This window comes from Salvelinus fontinalis, chromosome 37 (assembly GCF_029448725.1).
Source record: "Salvelinus fontinalis isolate EN_2023a chromosome 37, ASM2944872v1, whole genome shotgun sequence".
NCBI lineage: Eukaryota > Metazoa > Chordata > Actinopteri > Salmoniformes > Salmonidae > Salvelinus > Salvelinus fontinalis.
Genome location: NC_074701.1, coordinates 10,775,395 through 10,786,077, shown reverse-complemented (window position 1 = coordinate 10,786,077; position 10,683 = coordinate 10,775,395).

Sequence of the window (10,683 nt, the reverse complement as noted above, 5' to 3'; positions counted from 1 at the left end):
CAGCCAGGATGGTGGACATGACTGTCTGGAAAAGACAATGTTCCAGCTCTACCTGGACATTATAAGAGTGCACCAGAACATCCCAATGTGCATCACAAATGCAGTGAGCCAGCGGAAGGACATGTTGGATTTAGCCAGCCGTATTGGACCAGCCATGAATCAAAGTTCACTTCTAAATGATATGGAGGTGACGTAAGAGCTCAATCCTGGAGGAACAAGTTATAGCCTACCACAGTGGGGTCAAGTTGTAGAGCTAGGGAGAGGGTGTCCAGGGTCGGACTCTCTTTATTTTCATTGGAGCCTCTGAGTTGCATCATTGATCCTCAAAGACGCTTGTGACTTGGAACACTTGGCGTTGTCAGTCTGCTGCCTTTTTAAAATATATCCATACAAAGGTGTTTGAGTGTAATTATGGCTGGCATATTGGATTCCTAACATAGCTGAATTACAGTACAGGTCACAATAACAGTACACAAATCTGAAAGATGTCTCTCATTTAAAACATATATAGTAAACTATAAAACATATATACAGGTGATTAAACTACCATTTATAGGTATTGTGGCAGCCATATTGGATTTTGGATGCCATATTGGACATGAAGTCAAATCTAGGTGGGGCCCCCTAACGTAATTGCAAGAGTAGGGGCTGAACAAATGAAATCCACAGAAGAACATTTGACAGAAGAAAATATCCGTTTTTAGTGTCTGAGTCAACTTGTTTTCCTTAGAGCCGATTACATTACAATAGCCACGACAACCAAAAAACATGTGTAACTGTATGTATTTTTGTCAGGCAGGACCATACAGCACTCAATAAGTGCAAATATGACTTGGAAAGTTGCCTATTATTCAGATAAACCAAAAAGTAAAGCTTATACTCGTCATAAATATGTATTCATTGATATTTCCGCCTATTGCATTTCTGTGTTTACAGGTCTATATTTCCAAGATTATTCCAAATTGTAGCAATATCACAGCTTGAAATTTTGGGTTACATGAGTTTATGCAGCCCATCCCCCCTTCAGCCATTATTCTGCGCTTTTATAGTTTAGGGGTTGTGTCACAATATCTATCAATTGAACCACTTTTTCAGTAAAATAATTTTACACAACCATCCATTTCATAAATGGGAGATATAAGAGATTTATAAAAAACTAATTTGTGTTGAGTTCTACCTCTGGAAGGGGTATCTCAAAAAATGAAAGCCCTTTTTGAGGATTGGCCATTAGCCTACAATACAGTATTAAGTATGTCTTGGTATTGTATTTATCTGAGCTGGCTCATTTTCTCTGTCAAAACTACTGGTTTAATCAACTTGGCAGGCACCCCAGTTCTTTCCAAGATAATAGTTTTTGGTTAGAGACTGTCAGGCAGACCAAGATAGTTACACAGATGGTAATACTTCTTAGAGTCAATCATTCAGTGCTAAGTTGATTGTCAATGCATTCATATTGAATAACATATCAATTATATTCTGATATGAATGCAAGCAGCATAGTTTACATTTGATATTTGATAGTAATGACCCCACTACAATTTATTAGGATGTTTAGCTTCCAATAAAGAGGCTATGCAAATGCACAAACTTTGACAGAGAAGACATTGTAGAAGAGAGAGATAACTATTAGATCTATTTCTCCTCTTTGAATTATGAAATGTATTGCCAAGTCTAGGGGAGGCAATAAGAAGGAATTCACTGCTAATCATATTCCTTGTGGACCTTCTTTTTTTAAATTCATGTTAATGCGCCTTATTTTCTGTTTGAGGTATATTCCGCCGAATTACCAAACAAATTGAATTGTTAATCTATCTGCATTGAGACAAGCAACATCTTGTCCAATAAGCCCTAAATCAGCTTGATCCAATTATGCTAGTACAGAGACATTTGTAATCATCTGCCATCCATTCAACCAATCCCCCCAACAACACATGCATGCACACACCAAGGTTACTACAGTTTGTGTTTTTATTCCATTTTTTATTTCTATTTGTTTGTTTTTTTAGATTAGTTTCAGTTAGTTTTCAGACGTAATTTGCTAGTTTTATAACTGTATAAAATATAATATTTTGTTTTTATATTATTTCATTTTAGTTTAAGTGTTAAGGGACAGAGCGTGCGTGGGAGGCTAGGAGACATTTGGGTTGTCAATTCTTGCAACTAGGAGGCAGTAATACATAAGGTGATTGCTGAGGTCATAGGTTAGGTTAGCCCTTCTCAAGACTCAGAGTCATCCCACGTCCCTTTTGATTAGCTGAGGTGATTTGTTAAAGTGTGAAACGCTCTCTCTAAAAACAATTGATGCGTGATTGCGATACGGGTTTGGAAACCTTGAACGCTCATCCAAAATTATCTTGACATAGAAAAGAAACAATTACTGTTTACCACAGATTTCCACAGAGGTTTTTTGTGTAACACAGCTTTGTGCCCTCCCGAGTTTCCATTAGCTCAGGAAGTGCAACACAAAACACCTCTGTGAGAATCTGTGTTATAACAACGCACGGTAAGTATATCTTTTGTGTTTGTAAAATAATTATGGGGTGATATGAAAGTAGAGTTTTAGAGGTTTCCAAAACCGTATTGCACGTCGTTACAATTGGGCACGTTGGCCCGGCTGTGGTACAAACTCTCTCGCCCATGTTTACAGCAATCCAATGCTTTTTAACTTTAGTAGTGCATGTAAGAAGAATCAAGTTAGCAACCTTGCCGAGTTTTTCCCTGCTAGCTAGTTATGGCTTGTGATTGTGATTCTCTAGCTAGGCCTTTTTGAAACATTGGCATCTCCTGGCCGCATTTACCCACCAGATTCAGTAGCTTGCAATGTGCAGGGGTACCAACCTTACTTTATTTTATATTTATTTGGCGGCATGTGACAAATAACATTTGATTTGATTTGAAAAACCCCCAAATGCTTGAAAACCCCATTAGATTTTTTGCCCAAAGTAATACAAAAAAAACTTAAACTGAACATAATTCCTGATGGTTTTTATTTATTTTAGTTAGTTTTGGAGTCAAAGATAATAGGTTCAATATAGTTTTAATTTTTCAAACAGTTATTTCTGTTTAGTAAATAGTTTTTTCATGATTATTCTTCGTTTTAAATTCAGTTTTAGTTTACTATAATAAAACACGCACGCACGCACGCACGCACGCACGCACGCACGCACGCACGCACGCACACACACACACACACACACACACACACACACACACACACACACACACACACACACACACACACACACACACACACAATTTTCAATTCCTCATTCTCTGCTCGTCTGAGAGGAAGCATAAAAGTTGTGCTTTGGGGAACACAAAGGAATACAAATGTTTTAAATAAAGTCGAACGAAGAAGCTGACCCTTTCGAGAGGAGGTCAAGGGTGTGGGGGTGAAGATTGTAAATGACATTCTCACCCCTGGGCCTCCTCTAATAGGTTTTGGAGAAGAGGACAGGGCCTGCTCATTTCTTCACTGTCTTCATTGACAAGTCCACAGGGAGTGATAGGGAAGTATGTAGAAGTGTAATGAACTTGTTTGCCTTTTCTAAAGCCCTCGCTGTCATCTAAATCAATGCTTCAGCTCACTGGCCACTATTCTCTCTCACCCACATCTGCTTGCTTTACAATGTAGTTCTGCTATAGGAGCAGCATCCAATCTACACACTACAGAATTGCACTTGATCTGAGCACTACTAAACTGACCAAATTTGGAGAAATTGTGCTAAAAACACAACATTTTGGATGAATGTTTTGCAAAAATTATTAGCCAATATGCATTTATTTACAATGATATGTGAAATATAGTAGTTATTCAACATGCAAAACAAAGCACTCTTAACATTGTCCGAACAGTATTCAGTGATAGAAAAGATGTCAGTTAGTCTAAGGTGTCAGATTGCAGTGCAGGCTGGATCACACCCTACTTTGAGGAGAATCGGATTGGGAAGGAGCATCACGAACGTGTTAGGCTGGCACGTCTGCTCTTGGTTAGCAGGACAGATCTTTATCTCAGGGTGGACTGAGCCTGGCATCTGTGGTATTCCAAGCAGATGGATTGGCAACATTTCTCTTTGTTCCCTCCTGCCCTCCTCTGTGTCCCTCCCGTGATGTAATGGTATTATCAATTATTCCCCATTAATTTAGCAAAAACAAATAAGCACCTCAGTGCACCGCCCTTTGAACATGTGGTTCTGATTTCCTGAATCTCTATCAGTGGCCACTGTTGGGTTAATCCTTTGGCCAAAGTGGCCTGCCCCGGAGAGCCTTAAAAAAAACATCCCTAGAAAGTAATGTTATGGCACTTAAATGTTTTATTTTTTACAAACAAGGGCACATATTTGAAGATGGCTGCCGGTTTATGGGCTCTTAGCCAACCGTGCTATTTTGTTGTTTTTTTTCGCATTTTTTGTAATTTATTTTGTACATAATGTTGCTGCTACTGTCTCTTATGACCGAAAAGAGCTTCTGGACATCAGAACAGCGATTACTCATCTTGAATTGGACAAAGAATATTTATTTAATGAGTCAGACGGGAACGATATACTCCAAACACCCGAATAGGCCCTCATCCCCGTCATGAGCTGGAAAAAGAAAAAGAGATTTCGCCGAAAGAGATCGAGGTGCCTTGTGAGGATCAGGCGACGAGTGGATAATCTGCCTTTGCCATCCGTACTGATAGCCAATGCTCAATCATTGGAAAACAAATGGGATGAACTGAAAGCACGTACAGTTGAAGTCGGAAGTTTACATACACTTAGGTTGGAGTCATTAAAACACATTTTTCAACCACTCCACACATTTCTTGTTAACAAACTATAGTTTTGGCAAGTCGGTTAGGACATCTACCTTGTGCATGACACAAGTAATCTTTCCAACAATTGTTTACATACAGATTATTTCACTTATAATTCACTGTATCACAATTCCAGTGGGTCAGAAGTTTACATCATACACTCAATTCGTATTTGGTAGCATTACCTTTAAATTGTTTAACCTGGGTCAAACGTTTTGGGTAGCCTTCCACACGCTTCCCATAATAATCTGTCCTCCTGACAGAGCTGGTGTAACTGAGACAGGTTTGTAGGCCTCCTCACTCGCACACGCTTTTCCAGTTCTGCCCACACATTTTCTATAGGATTGAGGTCAGGACTTTGTGATGGCCAGTCTAATATCTTGACTTTGTTGTCCTTAAGCCATTTTGCCACAACTTTGGAAGGATGATTGGGGTCATTGTCCATTTGGAAGACCCATTTGCGACCAAGCTTTAACTTCCTGACTGATGTCTTGAGATGTTGCTTCAACATATCCGCATAATTTTCAATCCTCATGACACCATCTGTTTTGTGAAGTGCACCAGTCCCTACTGCAACAAAGCACTCCCCACAAGATGATGCTGCCACCCCCGTGCTTCACGGTTGGGATCGTGTTCTTCGGCTTGCAAGCCTCCCCTTTTTTCCTCCAAACATAACGATGGGCATTATGGCCAAACAGTTCTATTTTTGTTTCAAAAATAGTTCTATTTTTGTTTCAAATGTATTTATAAAGCCCTTCTTACATCAGCTGATGTCACAAAGTGTTGTACAGAAACACAGCCTAAAACCCCAAACAGCAAGCAATGCAGGTGTACAAGCACGGTGACTAGGAAAAACTCTCTAGAAAGGCCAGAACCTAGGAAGAAACCTAGAGGAACCAGGCTATGAGTGGAGGCCAGTCCTCTTCTGGCTGTGCCGGGTGGAGATTATAACAGAACATGGCCAAGATGTTCAAATGTTCATAGATGACCAGCAGGGCCAAATAATAACAATCACAGTGGTTGTCGAGGGTGCAACAAGTCAGCACCTCAGGAGTAAATGTCAGTTGGCTTTTCATAGCCGACCATTCAGAGTATCTCTACAGCTCCTGCTGTCTCTAGAGAGTTGAAAACAGCAGGTCTGGGACAGGTAGCACGTCCGGTGAAAAGGTCAGGGTTCCATAGCCGCAGGCAGAACAGTTGAAACTGGAGCAGCTGCACAGCCAGGTGGACTGGGGACAGTAAGGAGTCATCAGGCCAGGTAGTCCTGAGGCATGGTCCTAGGGCTCAGGTCCTCCGAGAGAGAGAGAGAAAGAAAGAGAGAAAAAGAGAGAAAAAGAGAGAGTATTAGAGTGAGTATACTTAAATTCACACAGGACACCGGATAAGACAGGAGAAATACTCCAGATATAAAATACTCCAGATATAACAGACTGACTCCAAAGCACAGCCCTCACACCACTTGAGGGCTATCTACAACCACCAACCTACCATCCTGAGACAAGGTCGAGTATAGCCCACGAAGATCTCTGCCAGGGAACAATCCAAGGGGGGGGGGGGCACCAACCAGAGGACATTTCACCTAAAAGTATGATCTTTGTCCCCATGTGCAGCTGCAAACCATAGTCTGGCTTTTTTTATGGCAGTTTTGGAGCAGTGGCTTCTTCCTTGCTGAGTGACCTTTCAGGTTATGTCGATATAGGACTCGTTTTACTGTGGATATAGATACTTTTGTACCTGTTTCCTCCAGCATCTACACAAGGTCCTTTGCTGTTGTTCTGGGATTGTTTTGCACTTTTCGCACCAAAGTGCGTTCATCTCTAGGAGACAGAATGCGTCTCTTTCCTGAGCGGTATGACGGCTGCGTGGTCCCATGGTGTTTATACTTACGTACTATTGTTTGTACAGATGAACGTGGTACTGTCAGCCGTTTGGAAATTGCTCCCAAGGATGAACTAGACTTGTGGAGGTCTACAGTTTTTTTCTGAGGTCTTGGCATTTCTTTTGATTTTCCCATGATGTCAAGCAAAGAGCCACTGAGTTTAAAGGTAGCCTTGAAATACATCCACAGGTACACCTCCGATTGACTCAAATGATGTCAATTAGCCTACCAGAAGCTTCTAAAGCCATGACATCATTTTATGGAATTTTACAAGCTGTTCAAAGGCACAGTCAACTTAGTGTATGTGACCCACTGGAATTGTGATACAGTGAATTATAAGTGAAATAATCTGTCTGTAAACAATTGTTGGAAATATTACTTGTGCCATGCACAAAGTAGATGTCCTAATTGATATGCCAAAAGTATGGTTTGTTAACAAGACATTTGTGGAGTGGTTGAAAAATGAGTTTTAATGACTCCAGTCTAAGTGTATGTAAACTTCTGACTTCAACTGTACGTGAGAATGCTCTTCATTGACTACAGCTCAGAGTTAAACTATAGTGCCCTCAAAGCTCATCACTAAGCTAAGGACCCTGGGACTAAACACCTCCCTCTGCAACTGTATCCTGGACTTCCTGACGGGCCTCCCCCAGGTGGTAAGAGTAGGTAACAACACATCCGCCACGCTGATCCTCAACACGGGGACCCCTCAGGGGTGCGTGCTCAGTCCCCTCCTGTACTCCCTGTTCGCTCATGACTGTACGGCCAGGCACGACTCCAACACCATCATTAAGTTTGCCAATGACACAACAGTGGTAGTCCTGATCACCGGCAACGATGAGACAGCCTATAGGGAGGAGGTCAGAGACCTGACCGTGTGGTGCAAGGACAACAACCTCTCCCTCAACATGATCAAGACAAAGGTGATGACTGTGGACTACAGGAAAAAGAGCACCGCCATCATTCTCCTCGACGGGGCTGTAGTGGAGCAGGTTGAGAGTTTCAAGTTCCATGGCGTCCACATCACCAACAACTAACATGGTCCAAGCACACCAAGACAGTCGTGAAGAGGGCACAACAAAATCTATTCCCCCTTAGGAAACTGAAAAGGTTTGGCATGGGTCCTCAGATCCTAAAAAGGTTTTACAGCTGCACCATAGAGAGCATCCTGACGGGTTGCATCACTGCCTGGTATGTCAACTGCTCGGCCTCCGACCGCAAGGCACTACAGAGGGTAGTGCATACGGCCCAGTACATCACCGGGGCCAAGCTTCCTGCCATCCAGGAGCTCTATACCAGGTGGTGTCAGAGGAAGGCCCTAAAAATTGTCAAACGCTCCAGCCACCCTAGTCATAGACTGTTCTGTTACCGCATGGCAAGTGGTAGCGGAGCGCCAAGTCTAGGTCCAAGAGGCTTCTAAACAGCTTCTACCCCCAAGCCATAAGACTCCTGAACATCCAATCAAATGGCTACCCAGACTATTTGCATTGCCCCCCCCCCGCCCCTTCTACGCTGCTGTTATCCTTTGTTATTGTCTAGTTATTGTCTATTGTCAGTTTTATAACTCCACCTACATGTACATATTACCTCAATTACCTCGACACTGGTGACCCCGCACATTGACTCTGTACCGGTACCTCCCGTGTAAAGCCAAGCTATTGTTATTTTACTGCTGCTCTTTAATTATTAGTTATTCTTATCTCTTCATTTTTGTAGGTATTTATTTTAAACTGCACTGTTGGTTAAGGGCTTGTGAGTAAGCGTTTCACTGTAAGGTTAAAATCCCTGTTGTATTCGGCACATGTGACAGATACAATTTGATTTGATTTGATTATTGAGTGTATTTACATGTGGACATATGAACCACGATAATGACATGTATTCTAGAAGGGAACTTTTTATGAAATGTGTATTTAATGGTTGCATGCTAATTTCTAACCGCTAGCTATCTTAGTGATAGGCGACAGCCAGCCTTCCATTTCATCCTAGCTAGCTATTTTTAGCTTCTGTTATTGTTAACTGTCTATTGGTTTCTGTTACATTTAATAAACACTCCTGAAAGAGATTTTAATGGATTTGAAAATGTGTGAATGTGTTTGGTTTTGGAATTAATGTAAACCGATACTTTTCTAGAAAGAGATGATTAGATTATTAGAAGCTGCTGTCCTTTATACAACGGGTGCGTCTAATCCTGAATGCTGCTTGGCTAAAACCGCATTCCAGCCGGTGTCTATTCCACAAGTTAGCACCGGCTAAGTCTATAATGTTAAAATGACGATTTACTCTGTTCCATCTGACTGCGCAATCCACTGTCTCATCAGCCCAGCCAAGCAATTTAAAACTTGAGCTACACTATAAAAAGCATCTTGACGTTATCTTAAAATGTGCTCACAGTGTCCTGACGAGTGTCCTGACATTTTCTATGCCAGGCTAAATTGTGGCTCATTATCTCAGTGTTATGGATGTCTCTAGAAAACAGCTTAAACAAATGCAAATGCAGCTACTTTGCTGTTATTCTGGCTGCACTTGTTGACGTGACTGTAAATTAGCCATAGTTGGCGTAGTTGGCTAGCTAGCAAGCAAGCAGAAATAACTTTTCCAGCCAGTTCGGCAATGGAACATTTAGAACAAACGACTGGGTTGCGTCCGTAGATACAGAACAAAAAGACTGAACAAACGGGCCGTGTCTCTAGCAACCGGTCTATTAACTAATTTACCATCAGGTGATGTCAACAGGCAGGCCAAAACTCCATCTTACCAAAACAGGCTGAAATTTCAGGCGTTTTTTTCTAACAGCTCTTACACTAAAAGGGCATTGTCATAATTTTCACAATTTCACAGTATTATTCCAATCTCATAGTGTGGAAATATATATGAAAATAAAGGAAAATCACGTTTCTGATTGCACTGATTGGTACTTGGCCTTTTTGTAATGTTAGTGCAGAAATAAATGTCATCGCTTTGTCTGAAAGCTTTCAAAATGCACTGAAAACATCCAAAATACATAATATATATAGTTAAAAATGTCACGTGTGCTCCCTATCCGGACTCTAGGTCACCAGGCTGCTCGTTATGGCGCACACCTGTCACCAGCGTTACGCGCATAATGAGACTCACCTGGACTCATCATCTCCTTGATTACCTGCCACTCTCTTTGTCACTCCCTTTGGTTTCTTCCCTTAGTTGTCATTGTTTCTGTTTCTGTTCCATGTCGGTGCACTGTTTGTGTTACGTGTTTGTTTCATTTATTAATTAAATGTATTCACTCCCTGAATTTGTTTCCCGACTCTCAGCATACAGCGTTACAAAAAACAACAATGTGATGTCAAAACAAGTTGACATTGAGGTTAAAGAAAGTGTGATTTATCAATTTATCTGATTTTGCTAACCGTTACTTGGGACAAAATGAAGATGTCAATATTCTTGTAATGCTTTTTATATATGTTTCTTTTATTACAGCTCAATTTGAGCAAATTCTAAATCAAATCCTGCGATTAACTTGATTACATTTGTAAACGTTTTACAGCCCTATGTTGAATTGAACAGTCAATATTCTGAGAGTGACAGAAATGTATCATTCATTTACAGTACATTGGAAGAGAAACCCAGTGTTGGCCCTCTTGGCCTAATGGTCAAGACATTGGCTTCTCCCGTGCGACACTTGGGTTCTAATCCCACCGGTTACAAAAGCACATGTGAAATCTGAGTCTGACTCATGTGTTTTTTTGTTTACACATTACATTTTTCACGTGATTTGTTCACATGAAAATGTACATGTGAAAAATCCGTGTCCGAAAATTTCACGTGATTTTTTTCATACGAGTGTTCATACATGTGTCCGAATCCACATTTTTATTTTTCTTACATGTGTTTTTTTCACGTGATTTTTTCATGTTTTGTAGGGGAGGTCATGGCTTCCTCCTCCCTTCTTTTTTCTCCCTTCCTCCCTCCATTCTCTTCTCTCTCCCTGGACTGCTGTCCTGAAGTCTGTGGCCGGTGAGTTGTCTTC